The sequence below is a fragment of the Macaca fascicularis genome, chromosome 1 (genome assembly GCF_037993035.2).
Source record: "Macaca fascicularis isolate 582-1 chromosome 1, T2T-MFA8v1.1".
NCBI classification, from domain to species: Eukaryota; Metazoa; Chordata; class Mammalia; order Primates; family Cercopithecidae; genus Macaca; species Macaca fascicularis.
The window spans coordinates 70,653-95,413 of NC_088375.1; the positions used below are offsets into that span (position 1 = coordinate 70,653).

The 24,761-nt window shown below is 43.7% G+C and overlaps 1 protein-coding gene across 5 annotated transcripts in view; it reads right to left on the reverse strand.

Moving 5' to 3' along the window:
- Positions 1-24,761, reverse strand: part of PGBD2 (piggyBac transposable element derived 2) — a 52,112-nt gene that overhangs the window by 12,139 nt on the left and 15,212 nt on the right. For 3 of the 5 annotated variants that reach the window (XM_065542592.1, XM_005539510.4, XM_065541998.1), the window contains exon 1: positions 7,412-7,519. The exons of the other annotated variants lie outside the window; for them this stretch is intronic. The gene's annotated coding sequence lies outside the window, so the exon portion shown is untranslated. Of the gene's footprint in view, positions 1-7,411; positions 7,520-24,761 lie in introns of those variants that run through there. 5 annotated transcript variants of the gene reach the window in all.

The window sequence follows — 24,761 nt, forward strand, 5'->3', positions numbered from 1 at the left end:
ATCCTTTCTTTTCTAACAAAAAGCAGCCTGAAAAATCAAGCCTCAAGCACAGCTAAGCAAGCTCGAAGCTTGCACAGGTGAATGCCTGCAGGTGTGCCAGAAGCCAGGTATATCCAGCGTGGAAGTTTTCTCCTCCCTTCTCTTTGTCAAAGTCACATGTGTGGGTGTCACAGCCCCAGCAAGGCTGAGACGCCATTTGCATAATAAAAGATTAGGGTGAGATGGCCAGCCTCTTTGTGGGCGTGGGCTACGTAAGCGGCACACCTGGTCCAACCAATCCCCGAGGCCCTATGTAAATTAGACACCACCTCCTTAAGCCCCTCTGTAAAGTCAAATACATCCCACTGTGAACAGGGAGTTCCATCTGGAACCTCTCTCCCTCTATATGGGGGAGCTTTGCTCTTGTTTATCTTGTCTATTAAACTTTCCGCTCTTAAATGCACACCTCGTGCGTCTACATCTTCGTTTTCCTTAGCGTGAGACAACGAACCTTGGGTATTTCCCAAGACAAGCGACCCCACTTCACAATCATGGCTCACTGCAGCCTCTACCACTCCAGGCTCAGGTGATCCTGCCACCTCAGCCTCCTAAGTAGCTGGAACTACAGGTACATGCCACCATGCCAGCTAATTTTTCTATGTTTTGTTGAGATGGGGTTTCTCCATGTTGCCCAGGCTGGTCTCAAACTCTTGGGCTCAAGTAATCTGCCTGCCTTGGCCTCCCAAAATGCTGGGATTGTAGGTGTGAGGCACTGTGCCTGGCTGCAACTGATTTTTGCGTGTTTATTTTGTATCCTGCAACTGTGCTGTATTCAGCAAATACAATTTGCTGTGAATTTTGCTGCAAATACAAATTGCTGCAATTCTGCAATTGTGGAATCTTTAGAGTTTCCTACATATGAGATCATGTCATCTGCAAACACAGATAGTTGTAATTACTGCTTTCCAATTTGGATGGCTTTAACTTTTCTCAGTAATTGCTCTAAGACTTCCAATACTATGTTGAACAAATGAACTGAAAGCAGGAACTCAGAAATCTATGTCTATAGCGCTTTTTTTTTTTTTTGAGATGGAGTCTCTGTTGCCCAGACTTGAGTGCAGTGGCATGATCTCATCTCACTGCAACCTCCGCCTCCCGGGTTCAAGTGATTCTCCTGCCTCAGCCTCCTGAGTAGCTGGGACTACAGGTTCTTGCCACCATCCCCGGGTAATTTTTTGTATTTTTAGTAGAGACGGGGTTTCACCGTTTTAGCCAGGATGGTCTGGATCTCCTGATTTCGGGATCTGCCCACCTCGGGCCTCCCAAAGTGATGGGATTATAGGCGTGAGTCACTGCGTCTGGCCTATAGTGCATTTTCAAAGCAGCACTATTCACAATAGCCAAGAGACAGAAGCAAGTCAAGTGTCAATTGATCAATGAATGGAATTGATAGATGCAATGGAATATTATTCAGCCTTAAAATGAAGGAAATCCTGTTACAGGCTACAACATAAATAAACCTTGAGGACATTATAGTAAGTGAAATAAGCCAACTACAAAAAGAGAAACAGTGTTTAATTTCACTTACATGAGGTAATTAAAGTAGTCAAAACTGAGAAACAGAAAGTAGAATGCAGATTAACAGAAGTCGTGGAGGAGAAACGGCAAGTCAATGTTTAATGGGTACAGTTTCAGTTTTGCAAGATAAAAAAGTTCCTGGAGATTGGCTGCACAATAATGTGATTATCCTTAGTACTACTAAACTGTACACTTAAATGGTTAAAATGGTAAACTGTATGTTTTTTACAATTAAAAATATAAAAATGAAGTACAACAAAAACAAAAAAATCAGAGAAAGAGGGTCATTTTACAGTGAGAAAAGATTTGCCTAATCAGGAAAATATAGTAATTTTTAAATTGTGTATATCTAATAAGTTCAAAATATATAGAATAAAAAGGACTACTATACAGAATCTACAATGAACTCAAACAAATTAGCAAGAAAAAAAAATCCCCTCAAAAAGTGGGTTAAGGACAATTCTCAAAAGAATTTACACAAATGGCCAACAAACATATGAAAAACATGCTCAACATCACTAATGATCAGGGAAATGCAAATCAAAACCACAATGCGATACCATCTTCCTCACACAAGAATGGCCATAATCAAAAAAATCAAAAAATAACAGATGTTGGCCAGGATGCAATGAAAAGGGAACATTCTGCACTGCTGGTGGGATGTAAACTAGTACAACCACTATGGAATACAGTGTGGAGATTCCTTACAGAACGAAAAGTAGAACTACCATTTGATCTGGCAATGCCACTACTGGGTATCTACTCAGAGGAAAAGAAGTCATTATATGAGAAAAGATACTTGCACACGCATGTTTATAGCAGCACAATTCAAAAATATGGAACCATCCCAAATGCCAATCAATCAATGAGTGGATAAAGAAACTGTGGTATGTACGTAAGACAGAATACTACTCAGTCATAAAAAGGAATGAATTAATGGCATTCACAGCAACCTGGATGGAAATGAAAACCATTATTCTAAGTGAAGTAACTCAGGAATGGAAAACCAAACATCATACGTTCTCACTCATAAGTGGGAGCTAAGCTAAGAGGATGCAAAGGTAAAGAATGATACAATGGACGTTGGTGACTCCAGGGGAAAGAATGAGAAGGGAATGGCTATAAATTGGGTTCAGTATATACTGCTTGGGTGATGGGTGCACCAAAATCTCACAAATCACAACTAAAAAACTTACTCATGGCCGGGCGCGGTGGCTCATGCCTGTAATCCCGCAATTTGGGAGGTCGAGGCGGGCGGATCATGAGGTCAGATCTAGACCATCCTGGCTAACACGGATCTTTACTAAAAATACGAAAAATTAGCCGGGCGAGGTGGCAGCGCCTGTAGTCCCAGCTACTCGGGAGGCTGAGGCAGGAGAATGGCGTGAACCCGGGAGGCGGAGCTTGCAGTGAGCCAAGATCGTGCCATTGCACTCCAGCCTGGGCGACAGAGAGAGACTCTGTCTCAAAAACAAAAAAAAATCATGTAACCAAATACCACCTGTTCCCCAAAAACTTATGGAAATAAAAAATAAAGTTTTCATAAGGTTCGATTTCTTTTTTTTTTTTTTTTTTTTGAGACGGAGTCTCGCTCTGTTGCCCAGGCTGGAGCGCAGTGGCCGGATCTCGGCTCACTGCAAGCTCCACCTCCCGGGTTTACGCCATTCTCCTGCCTCAGCCTCCCGAGTAGCTGGGACTACAGGCGCCCGCCACCTCGCCCGGCTAGTTTTTCGTATTTTTTAGTAGAGACAGGGGGTTTCACCGTGTTAGCCAGGATGGTCTCAATCTCCTGACCTCGTGATCCGCCCGTCTCGGCCTCCCAAAGTGCTGGGATTACAGGCTTGAGCCACCGCGACCGGCCAAGGTTCAATTTCTTAAACTGAGTAGGATAATCAGAGTTGTTCATTATTCTTTAAACTGTTCCTGTGCATTTTATATATTTTGGTATGTATATTTTACACACTCACACAAACACACACAGGCACGGGGGCACTTGCAAAGAAACACCTGAACAAATACTCTCCAGCTGACCCAGTCAGTGCCTGATGGGAATGCTGCTCTGCAGTGATGAGGGAGTCCCAAGCAAAAGATGTTCATCTGTGATGTTTCAGAACACACACATCTTGCACGGCTAGAAGAAAATTAGGTCATCTCCCCATGTAACAGACTGTGTCCCTTATGAAGAATCTCTTTTTAAAATCCTTATAAAATCGTTTACCTGAATTTCTTCAAAGCCCAGCCAGCCCACATCCCAACTTATCCATACACAGGGCCTCTGACCATCTCTGGTCTGCCTGACAACACACTTAAATTCCTCTATGGCTTGTGAGAAAAGCTCATCTGACCTGATTAGATCATAAGCTCCAGTAATCACGGACATGAGTCCCCATGGGCCTTCAGTAAATCCAAGTGTGTGACTGTGATGTCTGTGGGGCTCCAGCTCCCCTTCTGCTCTGACCTTCTTGGCACTAAGGCAGGCAGATGCCAGGTGTGTGAGGTGCGAAAGAAAGACCTCAGTCCCTCAATCTCTCCCGACCCCCTTTCACAAGTCTGTAGCCCAGGAAAAATGTGTAACATGGAGCCACCGGTGATGAGCTGTGTGATTCTGGAAAGTCACTTAGCAAAGAGACTTCCTGGTACCCTCGTCTTTCACCTGTAAAATGGGATCATCGTGGTACCTACCTTCACTGCATTGTGAAAGTAATAAGAGTCAATGTGTGTAAAGCAGACACAACAGGCCTGGCTTCCCAAGTGTTAACTACAATTTCAGGTCCACAACCCCTCACCTACAATTCCAAAAGCCAAATATGCTTTAAAAACTGAACTTTCTTTCTAAACTTTGCAACAAACTCTTTGGCAGCAAAACCTGGACTGACCTGAGGCTCTTCATAAAGTCTAATTGTTTATAAATATCCACACATTTTGCTGCAGAAATTATGTTTCATTAAGGGATGCATAGTATGACTGATAAAACTCAAACAGTCTGACTTCTTCCCCAGGTCCAGCCAGGTTTGGGTCAGGAAGCCTGACTTGTGTTACCATTTCACAGTTGCTCCACCTCTCGGCAGTTTACCACCTTTTCCTCCACTGTGCCTTAGGCTGGCCCCATCCACTTGCTAACATATAGACTGACAGCCTCCAGCCATTAGGGCATGAGCCCATCTTCACAGCCTACCAAGAGCTTGCCCTGGGTCACAACCCAACCGAGCTCTGAAATAAAATCAAAGTCATCCACAGCCCGGTGCCTAGCCTTATCCCCACCCAGTTCCGCCTGTAGGTTCAGACCACTCCCGAGGGCTGGTCCAGTCTCTTCTTGTAGCCTGTCTTCCTCCGGTTCCCCACTCTGGCCTGACTGCTTTCTTCTTCTGTGCTGTGCCTTTTGCCTGGGTGCTATTCCCTGCCCATGGGATCCCCTGCAATGTCCTTCTCATCCGTCAGGCTTCCAATCAAGTCTTCTCTTATCACAGCTTTCACCACAATAGACTGAAATTAATAATCCATCTTCAGGTCGACCCCACCTCTGTATCCCAAGAAGGTAACATGGCATCTGGCATGCAGCAGGCCCTCAATAAATACTCGCTGAACCAAACTAATCATGCCACAGAGCCAAATGGCCACATTCCAGGGCATCCCATCCATCTCAACCTGCTGCAGACTTTTCATTTTCATCTTTACTATCTGGCTTTGAGACAACTATTTAGAAAAGAACCAGGAGCTCTTGATATATGCTTGACCCTAACTAAAATATACTCCTAAAAGAGTCTCTGAAACCATGCATAGGAAATATGTCAGTGAAGAGTCTAATAATTACAGTGGACTCAACCAGGACAGAGGGGGATACATAGGTAAGAAGCTCAGCAAAAACCCATTCTACCTTTCAGGAGTCTGCAGACTGTGCTCCCCAATTCTACCTTTCAGGAGTCTGCAGACTGTGCTCCCCAGGCCCTCCATCCTCTCACATGTGGCTCCTACATCTTTCTTGCCCTGCCTGAGACAACCAACAGAGGAAGGGGACATCGGTAGCCAGTGCCCCCACATACCAAGCAAACTCACAAAGGGAATAATGTCTAGACAGAGGCTGTTAGGCAGCCACACTATCACCTTTTCATTCCTTTGGCAAACATCTGAAGTATATACTGGATGCCAGGCATGTATGCATAAAATTGTAACTATGACAGGGCTAAGAAGGAAAGGAGGTGTTGATCAGAACCCATAAAACGGAAACTGACCTAGTCAGGGAGGTCAGAGAATACCTCCCTGAGGAAAAGATAACCTAATGGAGAGCTGCAGAAAGAGTAACAACTCCCTCAGCAGGCAGGGAATAGCACCCCAGGCAAAAGGTACAGCACAGGAGAAGCAAAGCAGTCCGGCCAGGGTAGGGAATCTGTGGGAGACGGTACAAGAGGCTGGACCAGCCCTGCAGAGACTTGAAGGCCCTGTTAAGGAGGCCTGTCTTTATCAGAGCAGTGGGAAGTTTAAAAAAAAAATTACAGGCAGAGCATAACAGAATGAAGGGTGCATGTTAACAAGCTGATTCTGGCTGCAGTATGGACAACTGAGTATGCAGGGCCCCAACGCTGATGAAGGGAGACGGACAAAAAGGCTATGGCAAAAGGGTGGGGCCTATGGAGAGAAATGGACACACCTAAGGAGGACTCAAAACGTGAAACCATCAAGTCTGGATAATTGGTTGAGGGGGTAGGGCAGGGGAGAAAGCTGATCAGGGAAGCCTCCTAGATTCTGGCACCCTATGGCTGGTGCACAGAGGTGCCACTCACCAAGCCCAGCAGCACTGGGAAGAGGAACGAGCAGCACTGGGAGGAGGAGGTGGTCACGAGCTGCCCAGAGGTCCAACTGGGCATTCTCAACTAAACTGGTCCAGGCACTCGGCAAGAAAAAGCACCTTGGTGTGAGACCTGGAGCTCCCCAGGCCACTCTAAAGGGCCCTAGGGGGTTGGGAGGCGGGAGAGCTGCTGTTTAAAATGTAAATTTCTCCAAGGAAAGACAGGACAACCCAATGCTGTCTTGGCGCCTAAATTACAAAACGGAAATAGGTGAGAGTAGAGAAATTTGAATAAGGCCTGTAGGTGTTAATATCCTGGTTTTGTTGACTGTTCTGTAAAAAAAGATGTTAACCCCTACGAAATCTGGGCGAACCGTACATGGGAATTTTTGTTTGTTTTGTAACACTCTGAAATTCTGAAATTAATTCAAGATAAACATTATTCAAAAGACATTTTATAGATCAGCACCCCAAAGCTCAGCCAGGAGCCTAACAGCTCAGAAGGGCTTTTGTGGGATACGGAGGAACTTCCTCCCCTCTCTTCATCTCAATAGCAAAAGGGAAAGAAGGGCAAACAAAGACCCTCAGAAACCTCAGCGCCTTCCCAGGCGGACGCAAAGTTAAGAACGACCCGGCCCCAGCGCGCCCCGGCGCGGAGCCGCCCCGCCCCGGGACCTGACGCGGGGTTCGCAGCTCGGCCGCCAGCCTCAGGCTGCCCGCCCCATTAGTCCCGCCCACCCCGCCCGAGCCTGACCTGGTCCCTCCCACCGCGCCCTTAATCCATCCCCCTTTAGCCCGACCCCGCCCTGGTCCCCACCCACCCCGCTCCGCCTCCTGCTCCGCCTCCCGCTCAGCAGGGCCCTCCGGCCTCGCACCCCAACCCGCAGAGGGAGCGCCCCCTTGCGGCCCTCGGAATCCCATTGTTCCTGTCCTGGTCCCGCCAGCCCACCGTGGACGCGGAGCAGTGAGGACGAACTCCTCCGGACGCCGTTGAGAAAACGCAACATCAAGGCCAACCGCTCCTGCACTCAAGCTAAGCCCTGCCTGCGGCGCGAGCACAATGATGCCTACCTGCCCTGGCCCAGACGGAGCCTCCCGAGCCCGAACCGGACCATGAGCCGCGCCGAACCGGAGCGCTGCGCCTGCGTTGGCGTCGGGCGTCGCGGCCGCGCAACGTCCGGCACGAGAGCGCCCGCCGCACCTTGGCCCGCCTTCCACGCCACGCCCCCGAACCAGGCCACGCCCCGGCCCGAGCGACCATCGAGACTCCGGGACCTCCGCGGCGCCTAGAGGGATCCCGAAAACGCCTGCGAGGCCAGAACGGCCGAAATAACGTCTCCCACCCCAGCGGGCCGGCTCTTCCCGCCAATCTCCCTTATCCTCCCACCCCCGTCCTCCCTTGGAAACTTTCCTCGCTTCTAATCAGGAGAGCATGGGGACTTTCTAGGGTAGTGGTTCTCAAATGTGGCCCCAATCTAACAGCAGCTTCACCTGGGAAATTGATGGAACTGCAACTCTTGGGGCCCCACTCCAGGCCTTCTGAATCAGAAACTGAGGGTGTGCCCAGTAATCGGGCTTACCAACCCTGAAGGTAATTGTGGTACAAACTAGGGCTTGAGAACCACTGCTGTATGGCAGGGTTTCTTGACTTTTTGGGCCTGGATAATTCTTTGTTGAGAGGGAAGGAGGCTGTCCTGTGCATTACAGGAGGCAGGGTCACGGATAAAATACAGTTAAATTTGAGTTTCAGGTAACAGTGTTGTTCATCTAAGATTCACATTTAACTGGAAATCCCTGTATTTCATCTGGCTACCTTACCTACCTATAGTTTTACTTCGTAAAAATAACCCTAATTGTAGGATATTGAGCACCCCTAGCAACTAAGTGCCAGTAGCACACCACACTCTCTCCACTCTAGTTATGACAAAAGTGTCTCCCCCTACCCCTTGAGAATCACGGCTCTATAAGGACTTTGTCCAGCTGAAACCTAGTAGCCTATTAGGTATGTAGGACAGTGTACTCCACAGCAAACTGCCTTGCCCTGAAAGGCTTTGAACACAGAAATCCCTGGGACCAGACCCTGTTAACATTCAAAAAGAGGGCCACTTAGTGAAGACTTTGTATTTGCTTCTCCACCCTGACACTTCACAAATGTTATTTGGTCACTGTAAAGTGTGTTCCAAAACACCTGCATCAGAAGAAAAAAAAAATCATGCTCATTTGTGGGATTCTGGAGCGAAGGGCACGTATAAGTTTGTCATCATTCATTCCACATATAAGCAATTTGAGGAGACAGATCATGAGCTCTGGGAAAATGGGAGTGCTACTCTAGGTGAGGTAGAGTAGTGTTTCTAACTTGCTTTGTTCCCCAGATCCTGTGTCTCATTCATTCATTCATTCAAGTGTTAAATGAGTGTCCTCTCTATGACAGTCACTCCTCTGGGCAGTGCTGTTAGAACAGTGAAAAAAATAAAGGCACAAGAGAAAAACCCTCTTGTCATGATGCTTACATTTCAGCGGGAGAACCAGACAATAAACAAAATATATGGTGTGTCAAAGTGGAAAGTGCTAGGAAGAAAATAAAGGAAGCAAAGGGGACCAATAAGACTTGTGAACTCAGTTTTAAATAATTTGGTCAGGGAAGGTTGGTAAGTAAGAAGGTTGTATTTGAGGGAAAAGCCAAAGAATATGAAGAGCAAATTCCCCATGCAGAATTCAAGGGGGAAAATACTTGAAGCAGAAAGAATGGCATGTGCACATGCTCTGAGGCGAAGCAAGCCTAGCACATTTGAGAATGGCTGGAGACAAAAGAACGAAGAGAGTCAAAGAAATGAGGTCAAAGAGGGGGTGAGTTGAACAAGGAGTAGTAAGATACATATATAGTGTGCTTGCTGGCTGTTTCTTCCATACCTTTATGATCTAGAGAGAATTGTCACTGCAATTTGGATACTTGCATATGTAAAGTTAATAAAAAGATCAGGACCAAGTGTAAGTGTTTATGGAGCTGCAAAGAGCCCATCTAGACATTTTCAGTGCATTGCTTTGAATAAAGCTACGTTTAAAAACAAAGTCAAATCTTTGAAAACAATGTCAAATTTTGGGTAGAATCGCAGAACTGCATAATAGGAATTGGGAAAAAACAAAACAAAAAACTTAGCCTGTTAAGCTAGAATCCTTTGAGGAAAATATATATTTTGAAGTTGTCTTTGAGAAATAGGCTAAATAAGCTTTAAGGAAAAAATTGGGGGGAAAATATTTAAATTATGTGTATTATGAGTAAATTTCATAAAAGCCTTGCAGCCTAGTTTGTTTATAGATACTATCTTGCTTTAGGGAGTTAACAAATTAAAAAAAAAGAAAAAACATATAAAAAGAAGAAGAAAATGGACTTGGGGAATTAAACATACATTTATTAATTTATGTCATTTAGTTTATTTCACCTGTACATGTTTTTGTGTGTATGTATGGGGTGAGATTTTACATATAAAAATTCTCATGTCCATCAAGCATTGACTAAGTAACACCTTGTGGTTAATGATGGTGGTACATAGCAGCAATTAAAGCTCAGCTACAAGTTGCTTGATTCCTTCCACCTTTTGACCATTACGTATGATACTGACTGTGGGTCTGTCATCTATGGCTCTTATTATTTTGAGGTATTTTCCTTCAACACTTAGTTTATTGAGAGTTTTTAACATGAAGGAATGTTGAATTTTATGAAAGATCTTTTCTGCTTCTATTGAGACAACCATGTGGTTTTTGTCTTTAGTTCTGTTTATGTGATGAATTACATATATTGATTTGTATATGTTAAACCAACCTTGCTTGCATCCTGGGGATGAAGCCAACTTGATCATGGTGGATAAGCTTTTTGATGTGATGCTGGATTCAGCTTGCCAGTATTTTATTGAGTATTTTTGGATTGATGTTCATCATGGATACTGGCCTGATTTCCGTTTTGTTGTTGTTGTTGTTGTTGTAGTATCTCTGCCAGGTCGTGGTATCAGGATGATGCTTTTCCTCATAAAATGAGTTAGGAAGGAGTCCCTCCTTTTGAATTGTTTGAAATAGTTTCAGAAGAAATATTACCAGCTCCTCTTTATACCTCTGGTAGAATTAAGCTATAATCCTTCTAATCCTGAGCTTTTTTTTTTTTTGTAGGCTATTTATTACTGCCTCAATATCAGAACTCATTATTGGTCTATTCAGGGACTCAACTTCTTCCTGGTTCAGTCTTGGGAGGGTGTATATATCCAGCAATTTATCCATTTCTTCTGGATTTTCTAGTGTATTTGCATAGAGGTGTTTACAGTATTTTCTGATGGTTTTTCATATTTTCATGGCGTCAGTGGTGATATCCCCTTTATTGTTTCTAATTGTCTCTATTTGATTCTTCTTTTTTTCTTTATTAGTGTAGCTAGTAGTCTATCTATTTTACTTTTTTTAAAAAAAAAAAAAAAAAACCAGCTCCTGGATTTGCTGATTTTTTGAAGGGTTTTTGATGTCTCTATCACCTTTATTTCTCCTCTGATCTTGGTTATTTCTTGTCTTCTGCTAGCTTTGGGAATAGTTTTTTATTTGTGATGTTAGGGTGTTGACTTGAGATCTTTCTAGCTTTTTGATGTGGGCATTTAGTACTATAAATTTTCCCCTTAACACTGCTTTCGCTGCATTCCAGAGATTCTGGTATGTTGTCTCTTTGTTCTCATTGGCTTCAAAGAACTTCTTGATTTCTGCCTTATTATTTACCCAGGAGTCATTCAGGATCAGGTTTTTCAATTTCTATGTAGTGGTGTGGTTTTGAGTGAGTTTCTTAATCTTGAGTTCTAATTTGATTGCACTGTGTTCTGAGAAACTGTTATGATTTCAGTTTTTTGCATTTGCTGAGTGTTTTACTTAAGATTACGTATTCAACTACAGTAAGTTCTGTGTGGTGATGAGAGCAATGTATATTCTGTTGAATTTGGGTAGAGAGTTTTGTAGATATTTATAAGGTCCACTTGATTCAGATCTGAGTTCAGGTCCTGAATATTTTTGTTAATTTTCTGTCTCTATAATCTGTCTAATATTGTCAGCGGGGTATTAAAGTCTCCCGCTATTATTGTATGGGAGTCTAAGTTTCTCTGTAGGTCTCTAAGAACTTGTTTTAAGAATCTGGGTACCCCATTATTGGGTGCATATATATTTAGGATAGTTAACTCCTCTTGTTGAATTGAACCCTTTACCATTATGTAATGCCCTTCTTCGTGTCTTTTATCTCTGTTGGTTTAAAGTCTGTTTTGTCAGAAACTACAAAAAACCCCTGCTTTTTTCTGTTTTCCATTTGCTTGGTAAATTTTCATCCATCCCTTTATTTTGAGCCTATTTGTGTGTCTGCATGTGAGATGGGTCTGTTGAATACAGCATACTGATGGGTCTTGACTCTATCCAGCTTGCCATTTTGTGTCCTTGAATTGGGGCATTTCGCCCATTTACATTTAAGGTTAATGTCGTTATTTGTGAATTTGTTCCTGTCATCGTGATGCAGTGGTTATTTTGTAGATTGGTTTATGTAGTTGCTTAATAGTGTTCTTGGTCTGTGTACTTCAGTGTGTTTTTGTAGTACCTGGTAACAGTTTTTCCTTTCCATATTTAGTGCTTCCTTCAGGAGCTCCTGCAAGGCAGGCCTGGTGGTGATGAATTCCCTCAGCATTTGCTCATCTGAAAAGGGTCTTATGTCTTTTTTGTTTATGAAGCTTAGTGTGGCTGGATATGAAATTCTGGGTTTGAAATTCTTTTCTTTAAAAATGTTGAGTCGGGTGGGGTGGCTCATGCCTGTAATCCCAGCACTTTGGGAGGCCAAGGCAGGTGGATCACAAGGTCAAGAGATCGAGACCATCCTGGCTAACATGGTGAAACCCCATCTCAACTAAAAATGCAAAAAATTAGCCGGGCGTGGTGGCAGGCGCCTGTAGTCCCAGCTACTCGGGAGGCTGAGGCAGGAGAATGGCGTGAACCCGGGAGGCAGAACTTGCAGTGAGCCAATCTTGCCACTGCACTCCAGCCTGGGCAACAGAGTAAGACTCCGTCTCAAAAAAAAAAAAAAAAATTATAGAATATTGGCCCCCAATCTCTTCTGGCTTGTAGGGTTTCCACTGAGAGATGCACTGTTAGTCTGATGGGCTTCCCTTTGTAGGTGACCTGGTCTTTCTCTCTGGCTGCCCTTAACATTTTTTCTTTCATTTCAACCTTGGAGAATCTTCTCATGGAGTATCTTACTGGGGTTATCTGAATTTCTGAATTTGAATGTCGGCCTGTCTTGCTAGGTTGGGGAAGTTCTTCTGGATGATATCCTGAAGTATGTTTTCCAATTAGCATCCATTCTTCCCATCTCTTTCAGTTACCCCAGCCACTTGTAAGTTTGGTCATTTTACATAATCCCGTATTTCTCAGAGGTTTTGTTCATTTTTTTTGTTGTTGTTGTTCTTTATTCTTGTCTGCCTGTCTTATTTCAGTAAGATGGTCTTCAAGCTCTGAGATTTTTCCTTGGTCTATTCACCTAGTGATACTTGTGATTGCATTGTGAAGTTCCTGTGTTGTGTTTTTCAGCTCCATTAGGTCATTTATATTCTTCTATAAACTGGATTTTCTGGTTGTCGGCTCCTGTAATGTTTTATCATGGCTCTTAGCTTCTTTGCATTGGGTTGGAACATGCTTCATTAGCTCAGCAAAGTTTATTATATCCCACCTGCTAAAGTCTACTTCTGTCAATTCATCCATCTCAGCCTCAGCTCAGTTCTGTGCCCATACTGGAGAGGTGTTGCAATCATTTGGAGGAGAAGAGGCACTCTGGCTTTTTGAGTTTTCAGTGTTTTTGCTGTGATTCTTTCTCATCTTTGTGGGCTTATCTACGTTCAATTTTTGAGGCTGCTGACCTTCGGATGGGGTTTTTGTGGGGTCTTTTTCGTTGATGTTGTTGTTGTTGTTTTCTGTTTGCTTGTTTATTTTTCTTTTAACAGTCAGTCCCCTCTTCCGTAGGGCTGCTGTGGTTTGCCAGAGGACCACTCCAGACCCTATTCGCCTGGGTCCCTCTCTCAGCTGGAGGTATCGCCAGTGGAGGGTACAAAACAGCAAAGGTGGCAGCCTGCTCCTTCCCAGAGGAACATTGACCTGATGCTCCTGGAGGTGTCTGGAGACCCCTGTTGGGAGGTCTCATTCAGTCAGGAGGAATAGGATTGGGGACCTGCTTAAAGAAGTAGTCTGGCTTCCCCTGGTGGAGTTGGTACACTGTTGGGGAGAACCCCCCTCATCTGGACTGCCCAGACTCACCAAAGCCAGCAGGCAGGAAAGGCTGTCGGCTGAACTGCAGAAACCGTGGCTGCCCCTCCCACAAGGGGCTCCATCCCAGGGAGATCAGAATTCTGTCCATAAAACCCTGGCTGGAGTTGCTGAAATTCCCCAGGGAGGCCCCATCTAGTGAGGAGGAATGAGTTGGGGTCCCATGTAAAGAAGCAATCTGGCCACAACCTGCCATAGCTGCTGAGCTCCACTGTGGGGAATTCCTCCCAGTCCAAACCACCCAGTCTCCCCAGCATTAGGAGGGCAAAATAGCCAACCGGAGCTGCAGAGATGGCAGCTGCCCCTTTCCCCAAGAACTCGGTCATCTCAGGCAGTCTGCAGTCTGTTGCCACTGGCCCACGGGGATTTCCAAGCCAGTGGGTCTTAGCTAGTAAGGTTTTGTGGGACCGAGCCCACTGGCTTCGGTCCCCTTCCTACAGGAACAGACAGATCTCCTGCCTCACAGGAATTTTCAAGCTTGAGTATGCAAAACCTCCTGCATCTCTGTGCCTTCCTGAGCAGCTGCTGACTGAAGCAGCCACCAGGTCTGCATAGCTCTGTGCATGGGACCCAAGGCCCTGGTGGCATAGGATCAAGAGGGAATCTCCTTGTTTGAAATGCTTGTTCCCCAGTGCTGTAAAAATAGCACTTAAACATAAATTTAATTTACTCAGCAAGGCCATTTTTACTTACTGCGAAAAGGGTGCACTTGCCAGCAGTTTTGCCACGAGTGTACATCAAACAAAGAAGACAGGGTCATTTATAACCGAACGTGTCTACCCTACTGCTGTGTCCGGTTTCCATTGGCTGGAACCAGACCTCACGTTCTGTATTCGTTATGATCAGCTGGCAACTTAGAACTTTTTTAAAGAGGCAAAGGCAGAGGAGAACAAAGGAAGAAGGAAGTAACTTGTGGAATGCTGAGAAAGGTAAAAACACCTTCACATAAGGAAGAGGAACAGGCTATGACCTAATACTTGCTTGGACCAGTATAAGCATGCCAGGGCAAATATTTAGGCTAAAGTGTGGGAGCTAAGGACATAAAGTACATTGATTTCTTTACCACGGCTAGCAGATATTTAAGAATGTTAGCACAAGTCTTTGAATAAATTTTGCTTCTAAGAGAAGTTACTATTTATTCCTAATTAAATGGGGGAGAATGGGGAGGAAAGTCTTTGAAGAGGAACCTCTACTTTACTTTTTACATCCTGATCTATGGGTTGCAAAGATCCATGGGAAAAGCATGATTTCCTGGGTGGGGTGGCGCAATCCCTCACCGCCTCTCTGGGCCGGGAGTGGGAGATCCCTGTGCTCCATGCAGCTCCCAGGTGGGCTGTCGCCCCGCCCTGCTTTTCCTTGCTCTCCATGGGTCACTGCCTAGCCTTCAACTGGATACCTCAGTTGAAGGAATAGAATGCACTCACCGTTTTCATTCTTCTTGGTGAGAGCTGAAGAGTGCAGCTCTTCAGCTGCAAAATCAGTAATTTTGTCCCTTCCCTCTAAAGGTTTTTTGTAGGAGGGAGGAGCCAAGATGGCTGATTAGAAGCAGCTGGAGCTACAGGTGTGCTCTACTCAGGTGGCTGAGGCAGGAAGATTGCTTGAGCCCAGGAGCTTGAGGCTACAGTAAGCTGTGATCGTGCCACTGCACTCCAACCTAGGTGACAGAGCAAGACCCCATTTCTAAAAGAAAGAATATCCATAAGGAATGATAAATGTATGCACGATTGTGTGAGTTACAGTTTTCCAGAGAAAGAGAATCAAGAAAGAATATTTATAGATATATGAAAAGATTTATGAGAAATTGGCTTGTGGATTATGGAGACTAAGAGGTTTCACAATCTACTGTCTGCAAGCTGGAGACCCAGGAAAGCCAGTGTTGTATCTCCAGTTTGAGTCAACGGCCTGAGAACCAGGGAGCCTATTTAAAACTGCATAAAACTGTAAGCCTTACATTTGCAGCAACTTGGATGGAGTTGAAGACCATTATTCTAAGTGAAGTAGCTCAGGAATGGAAAATCAAATATTGTATGTTTTCACTTATAAAGGAGCTAAGTTATGAGGATGCAAAGGCATAAAAATGATATAATAGACTTGGGGGACTCGGGAGGTGGGGAAGGGTCAGAGGGGCATGAAGGATAAAAGACTATACAGTGGGCCAAGCGCAGTGGCTCACGCCTGTAATCCCAGCACTTTGGGAGGCCGAGGCGAGTGGATCATGAGATCAAGCGATCGAGACCATCCTGGCCAACATGGTGAAACCCTGTCTCTACTAAAAACACAAAAATTAGCTGAGCATGGTGGTGCGTGCTTGTAGTACCAGCTGCTTGGGAGGCTGAGGCAAGAGAATCGCTTGAACCTGGGAGGCAGAAGTTGCAGTGAGCCAAGATCACGCCACTGCACTCTAGCCTGGTGACAGAGCAAGACTCTGTCTAAAACAAACAAACAAACAAACAACAACAAAAAACTATACATTGGGTACAGTGTACACTGCTCAGGTACCAAAATCTTAGTGCACCAAAATCTTGGAAATCACCACTAAAGAACTTATCCATGTAACCAAGAACCACCTGTTTCCTCCAAAATATTGAAGAAAAAAAAATACCCTGCAAGCCTTCAATATCATTAAGATATTTAATTCCTTAAATCTCTAAGAGCACCAGACATGGGATGATTGGATTGAGGAGCAGAACAGGAGCCAATTTTTAAAGGTAGTCTTGCTTCCTTGAGTAGCAGACCCCTTGCTACTCAGATGTTCTTCCTCCTCTTTGTCCTTCCTCCTCTTTGTGTGCCAGGTTGGGCTGCTAGTATAGCCACATATGGGGGCCACTCACCACCAAAGAGGAGAGCTAGCACTCTGTGGGCAGGACTGGTCTCTGTGAAATCAGAGGAAAACCAGACTGTGGCCACAGTCAAACTCCTCTGGCTTCTTTCTCTTTGTTAAGTTCCCAAACATTGGCCTGTTGTTGGTTGACCCAGAGACCACTCTCAGGTTCAATGATTGGCTGGAAGGACTTACAGAACTCAGAAAAATTGTTATAGGCTGGGTGTGATGGCTCAAGCCTATAATCCCAACACTTCGGGAGGCTGAGATGGGAGGATAGCTTGAGACCAGAAGTTAGAGACCAGCCTGGACAACATAGCAAGATCCCATCTCTACAAAAACTAAAACAACAACAACAAAACAGCCAGATGTAGGCCATGCACACCTGGAGTCCCAACTACTCAGGAGGCTGAGGCAGGAGGATCACATGAGCTCAGGAGTTTGAGGTTGCAGTGAGCTATGATTGTGTCATTGCACTCCAACCAGTGACACAATCAGAGTGAGGCCCCATCTAAGAAAGAAGAAAAAGAAAGAAAGAAAGAAAGAAAGAAAGAAAGAAAGAAAGAAAGAAAGAAAGAAAGAAAGAAAGAAAGAAAGAAAGAAAGAAAGAAAGAAAGAAAGAAAGAAAGAAAGGGAAAGAAAGAGAAAGAAAGAAAGAAAGAGAAGGAAAGAAAGAAAGAAAAGAAAGAGAGAAGGAAGGGAAGGGAAAGGGAAGAAAGAAAGAAAAAAGAAAGAAAAAGGAAAGAAAGAAAGAGAAAGAAGGGAGGGAGGGGGAAGAAAGAAAAGGAACAAGAAGAGAAAAGAAAATGTATATACTCATTACAGTGAGTTTTGACTTATTAGAGTGAAAGAATACAGGTTAAAATCAGCAAAGGTACCCATGCATGCATCGTCAGCTGATGTTTAACAAGAGTGCCATGAATACACAACAGGAAAATGATAGTCTCTTCAATAAATAAGGAAAATCGTATATCCACATCCAAAAGCATGTAATTGGAATCTTATCTTACACCATACACAAAAATTAACTCAAAATGGATTAACCACTAAAACATAAGTAATATAACCCTAAAAATCCTAGAAGAAAACATAGAGGTAAAGCCCCTTGACTTTTCTAGGTCCAGGCAATGATTTAATATATCTGACAGCAAAAAGACAGGCAAAAATAAAAAAGCAAAAATAGACAAGTGGGACTATATCAAACTAAAACGTTTCTGCATTACAAAGGAAACAACCTATGAAATAAAAAGACAACCCAAAGAATGAGAGAAAATATTTTCAAATAACATGTCTGATGATGGGTTAATTTCCAACATAAGGAACCCCTATAACTCAATAGCAAAAACAAAAATAACTTGATATAAAAATGAGCAAAGGACCTGAGTACACATGTTTCTCCAAAGACCTACAAATGGCCATGGCCAGCAGATATATAAAAAGATGCTCAACAGCACTAATCATCAGAGAAACAGGAATCAAAACCACAATGAAATATCATCTCATACCTGTTAGAATGTCCTTAATCAATCAATCAACAAAAAAGAAAAGAGTATTGTCAAAGATGTAATGAAAAGGGAGCCCTTGGCCGGGCGCGGTGGCTCAAGCCTGTAATCCCAGCACTTTGGGAGGCCGAGACGGGCGGATCACGAGGTCAGGAGATCGAGACCATCCTGGCTAACACAGTGAAACCCCGTCTCTACTAAAAATACAAAAACTTAGCCGGGCGAGGTGGCAGGCGCCTGTAGTCCCAGCTACTCGGGAGGCTGAGGCAGGAGAATGGCGTGAACCCGGGAGGCGGAGCTTGCAGTGAGCTGAGATCCGGCCACTGCACTCCAGCCTGGGTGACAGAGCGAGACTCCGTCTCAAAAAAAAAAAAAAAAAAAAAGAAAAGGGAGCCCTTATACATTGTTGGTGGAGATGTGAATTAATACAGCTATTATGGAAAATGGAATGGAGTTTCCTGAAAAAAAGAATTAAAATAGAACTGCCAAATAATCCAGCAATAACACTTGTGGGTATATAGCCAAAAGAATAAAAATTATAATCTTGAAGAGGTATTTGCACTCCCATTGATTGTAGCATTATCCACAATAGCCAAGATAGAAACAACCCAAATGTCCATTGAGAGATGAATGGGTAAAGAAAATGCACATATGTATACACAAACATACGAACAACAGACTATTATTCAGCCTTTTAAAAAGAAGGAAATCCTACCATTTGCAGTCATTTAGATGGACTTGAAAGACATGATACTAAATGAAATAAGTCAGTTACAGTAGGACAGATACTGCCTGATTCCTCTCATATGAGGTATTTAAAATAGTCAAACATATAAAAGTAGACAATAGACTCCTGGTTACCAGGAGATGGGGGAGAGGGATATGGAGAGTTGTTATTCAATGGGAATAAAGTTACAGTTACATAAAATAAGTTCTGAAGAACTGCTGTACAACATAGTGCATAAGTTAACAATAAGGTATTGTGCACTTAAAAATTTTAGAGGATTTTTCTCATGTTAAATGTTCTTATCAAAAACAACAACAAAGGGATAAAAGGAAACTTCTGAAATCGATGGATGTGTTCATTACCTTTATTGAGGTGATGGTAACATGAGCATGTACCTATGTCCAATTGTATACATTATGTGCCATTTTCTGGATACCAGTTATACCTCAATAAAGCTGGGGAAAATAAATTAAATGACCAAAGGTAAAACATATATAGTATCCAGAAAATACCACAACAGACTTCCAGTTGTCTTTTCCCTGTGCAGTTGCATGGACAGTGCTTAGTTCTCCCAGCAACAGTGTGTGACTATACATATAGACTATTGTCAACCAAGGAAGGACACTCAAGCCTGGGCGTCCAGAGTTTCTCTCAGAGGTGAGTCAAATAGATATGATTGACTACTGGAGTGGCTAACCTGAGTCTCCAACCCATCCGAAGGCCAAGCTGGTACTACATGAGCCAAGACCCACACCATAAATCATATTGTTCACATAGACTGTCTGTGGTAGCCCAAACCCCAAGTAAATAAAAACACTTTTATCAGGAAGGATATTCCAAGGGCTTAGACGTAGCCTCTTAATAGCCAGGTGTGAAAGAAAATAAAATTTCAGGACCCTGTAAATGTATTATGCCAAAGGAGAAGTTAAGTCCTGGAGATTGAATCACATAGAATGTTTACAATTGTGCGTCTTAGATTATAGCTTGACTCTCTTCATTTTTGTTCTTGTTCTGTAAATGACTAGGAGACCAGAAACCAAACCTTCACCCCTCCTTCCAATCACTGATGTTTAGATTAACTGCCTCCTTTATTGTCCTGTACCTAACTCAGACCAGATGACACCTAAGTCCCTCTATGACCGTTACATCTTCAGTGTAGAATGCTAAATATGCCTTTCCAAGAAAGAAAGTAAAAGGAAGAAAGGAAAGAAGGAAGGATGGTAGGAAAGGAAGGAAGGAAGGAAGGAAGGAAGGAAGGAAGGAAGGAAGGAAGGAAGGAAGGAACAAGACTACCTTGACCTACTCAGATTGTCATAACTATGCATTAACCCTTATATAGAAAGATGTTGAAAGTCTGTCACACTTCTGCACGCTTTGTCTATACAAGCAATCTCAAATTCTACACTTTGGAGCAGTGACTTGCATTCTTTGGAATCTGTGCTTCCCAGGCAGGCCTATCCTCAACTTTGTGCTTGAATAAACTCTCTTTAAACTAGATTCTGATCCTTTTGGTTATTTGGGGTTGACACAGGCAAGGCCTTTTTTTCTGCTGAATCAACCCTTTACTGCAAAGACCTCATGAAGAGCTTAGTTTTCATTGTGTTAGTCATTACCTAGAAAGTATAAATTAGCTATAAAGACTTTATTTACAAGAGATTGGACTTTTCTTCAAAAACACTTTTTTTTTTCTTTTTTAAAAAGACAGGGTCTCATTCTGTTGCCCAGGCTGGAATACAGTGGCTCAATCTTGGCTCACTGCAGCCTCGACCTCCAGGGCTCAAGCCATCTTCTTGCTTCAGCCTCCCTAGTAGCTAGGCACAGGGCATCTGTGCCTGGCTGATTTTTAAATTTTTAGTAGAGATGAGCTCTTGCCATGTTGCCCAGGCTGGTCTTGAACTCCTGGGCTCATGCAATTCACCTGCCTCAGCCTCCCAAAGGGCTGGGATTACAGGTGTGCACCACTGTGCCCAGCCCAAAAATATTTCTTAAAAGTATTTTAGACATTCTCTTGTGGCTCTTCATCAAAGTGTGTATCTCTTATTAAGCAAAAGTGATGACAAATCATTGAATCAAGCATTCTCAAAATTTATATCATGAAACCCAAAAAGTATAACCCACATACCCCACTCACAATCACAAATTTTCTCAAAAATGTCTACAGCACAGCCAGTCTACACTGTTCCCACCCCACCCAGGTCCCTCTGTTGTCTGGCCTCAAATTGGATACATAGAGAAGAGGCTAATACTGTTATCTCAGTCTAGTTGGCTACAGGTAGGGTTGCCCCCCCTTGCGAGAACCATTAATGTAGTGGGCAGTGTGCAGCATTCTAGAAAATAAAATGAAAGACAAAACAAAATCTTGGAGCATCACATCTGACAGAGACAAATTTTGTTTGCATAACTTTTCTTCAGAGTATGTCTATGTTACTGTGCATGTGTCCGTGTGTGAGTGTGATTTGTGAGTGGTATGTGCATGACTGTGTGTGTACTGTGGGTGCGTGGTGGGTGGTGAATGTGTGTATCTGTGATGTGTGATGTCTGTGGTGTGTAGAGAGGTGTTGGTGTGTGGGGTGTGGGAGTTGTACTGTTTGTGAGGTGTGTGTGTGGGGTGTGGGGAGGTGTGGTGTGTGGTACATCTGTGTATCTGGGATGCATAGCATCTGCAGTGTGATGGGGGGCTGTGGATGTGTGGGGAGGTGTGTGGTGTGTGTGGGTGTGTGTGGTGTATGTTGTGGTGTGTGTGGTGTGTGGTACGTGTGTATCTGTGATCTGTGGTGTGGGGGTGTGTGTAGTGTATGATGTGTAGTGTATGATGTGTAGTGTGTGTGGTCTGTAGTGTAGCTGGGTGTGGGTGTGTGTGGGGGTGAGTGGTGTGTGTGGTGCATGTGTGTATCTGTGATGTGTGGTATGTGTGGTGCGTGTATAATGTGTATGCATGTAGTATGTGTGTGGTGCATGTAGTGTGTGGGGTGAGTGATTGTAGGTGGGCTGGATCCTTTCATGACATGGATTACTTCTGTAGCCCTTGGGCTGTTAAGAGGTCACATGATTTGTGTGGAATAGTCAGGAGCCAGGCAGCCTAAACTTGCATGTTGACATTGGCTCATAGGAACTTTGTGACCTTGGGCAAGATTCCGAATCCCATTGCATCTGTTTCTTCACATAAAAACTGTGAACACAATAATAGTACCTGTAAGAATTAAAAAAAGAGGAGAGAAAGACGAAGGGTGGCTCGACAGTAGACAGGTTTATTTCAGAAAACAAACCCGTGAGGGACTTCTGACCTAATTAGGTCAGAAGCTGCACTCTCTTACAGAGTAAGAGTTTTTAAGGATTCAGGCCTGGTACAGGGGCTCATGCCTGTAATCCCAGCACTTTGGGAGACCGAGTCAGGTGGATCACTTGAGGTCGGGAGTTTGAGACCAGCCTGACCAACATGGAGAAACCCATCTCTACTAAAAATACAAAGTTAGCTGGGCATGGTGGCACATGCCTGTAATCCCAGCTACTTGGGAGGCTGAGGCAGGAGAATCACTTGAACCCGGGAGGCGGAGGTTGTGGTGAGCTGAGATCACGCCATTGCACTCCAACCTGGGCAACAAGAGTGAAACTCGTCTCAAAAAAAAAAAAAAAAAAAGAAATAAAAGGATTCGGGGTGGGAGAGTTTATCAGAGGCTTGGATTGCTTCTGTGACTCTTTGTTTTGCTTATCTGGGAGGGACAGTTGTGTGTCTGTTCCCATACATTTTTCTGCAGCTGCAGGCATATCCCCGAGTCTGCCTTTAGCTTCCCTATCTTAGAGCACCTGAAGGGAAAGGAATGTGCTTACTAAGGCCCGCTGTTTTACTGGGCTCCAGTGTATGAGGGTGAAGTTTGGCAGCACCTAAGAGACTTCCGCCCTGCCTTTCCCTGTCCCCGAGCTGTCTTATCTGTGTGTTACTGTCTGCTCTTTTCTGGTTGCTTGTAGTTAGAAGTGATTTCCTTGAAATGCATGAAGCTAGAAAGGAAGCTGGAACTTAAAGTGGCAGTGTTTGTTTGAGATGACGGTGCTCCTGCTCTCTCAGTACCTATCTCATAATTTGTCGTAAGAATTAAATGAAAACAATATTAAACGGAAAACATTTACTACAGTGTCCGGCTCAGTAAGTGTTATTTATTTATTTATTTATTTATTTATTTATTTATTTTCTTTTTGAGACGGAGAAGTCTTGCTCCGTCACCCAGGCTGGGATGCAGTGGCGTGATCTTGGCTCACTGCAACCTCTGCCTCCCAGGTTCAAGCGATTCTCCTGCCTCAGCCTCCTGAGTAGCTAGGGTTACAGGTGCGCACCACCACACCCAGCTAATTTTTGTATTTTTGGTAGAGACGAGTTTCACCATGTTGGCCAGGCTGGTCTTGAACTCCTGACCTCATGATCTGCCCACCTTGGCCTCCCAAAGTGCTGTGATTATAGGCATGAGCCATCGTTCCCAGCCTATGTCTTTTATTTTTTATTTTTATCATTCTTGCTATTGTTGTTATTGTAGGTCATGGTCAAAAGTAAGAAACACTTAGAATGCATCAAAGCCAGTGCTTATGGGAAAAGGACTCCCTATTCAATAAATGGTGCTGGGAAAACTGGCTAACCATATGCAGAAGAATGAAATTAGACTCCTACTTCTCACCATATACAAAAAATAAGATGAATTAAAGATTTAAATGTAAGACCTCAAACTATAAAAAATCCTAGAAGAAAACCTAGGAAATACACTTCTGGACATTCGCCTTGGCAAATAATTTATGACTAGGTGCTCAAAAGCAATTGCAACAAAAACAAAAATTGGCAGGGCGAGTTGGCTCACGCCTATAATCCCAGCACTTTCGGAGGCCAAGACGGGCAGATCACGAGGTCAGGAGATCGAGACCATCCTGGCTAACACGGTGGAACCCCGTCTCTACTAAAAAATACAAAAAAGTAGCCGGGCGAGGTGGCGGCGCCTGTAGTCCCAGCTCCTCGGGAGGCTGAGGCAGGAGAATGGTCTAAACCCGGGAGGCGGAGCTTGCAGTGAGCTGAGATTGGCCACTGCACCCCAGCCTGGGCGACAGAGCAAGACTCCGTCTCAAAAAAAAAAAAAAAGCCAAAAGTTGACAAGTGGGGCCTAATTAAACTAAAGAGCTTCTGCACAGCAAAAGAAACTATCAACAGAATAAACAGACAACCTACAGAATGGGAGAAAATATTCACAAACTCTACATCTGACAAAGGTCTAATATCCAGAATCTGTAAGGAACTGAAATAAATCAACAAGCAAAAAAAACAAATAACTCCATTAAAAAATGGGCAAAGGACATGAATAGACAATTTTCAAAAGAAGACATAAACACAGCCAACAAATACGTAAAAAAAAGTTCAACATCACTATCAGAGAAATACAAATTAAAACCACAATGAGATATCATCTCACACCAGTCAGAATGAGTATCACTAAAAAGTAACAATATAACAGATGCTGGCAAGGCTGTGGAGAAAAGGGAATGCTTATGTGGGAATGTAAATTAGTTCAGCCCCTGTAGAAAGCAGTTAGGAGATTTCTCAAGGAACCTAGAACTACCATTCAACCCATGAATCCCATTACTGGTACATATTCAAGGGTAAATATATTGTTCTACCAAAAAGACACCTGAGCTCATAGGTTTATTGCAGCACTATTCACAATAGCATGGACATAGAATCAACTAGATGACCATCAACAATGGATTGCATTAAGAAAATGTGGTACATATATATCATGGAGTACTACACTGCCATAAAAAGAGAATAGAATTATGTCCTTTGCAGCAACACGTATGCAGCTGGAGGTCATTATCCTAAGTGAATTAACACAGAAACAGAAAAGCAAATATCATGTGTTGTCACTTATTAGTGGGGGCTAAACTCTGGGTACACATGGACATAAAGTTAGAACAACAGACACTGGGGACTCCAAAAGGAGGGAGTGAGGGAGAGGAGCAAGGGCTGAAAACCTTCCTATTGAGTACTATGTTCACTCTTTGGGTAATGGGATCATCAGAAGC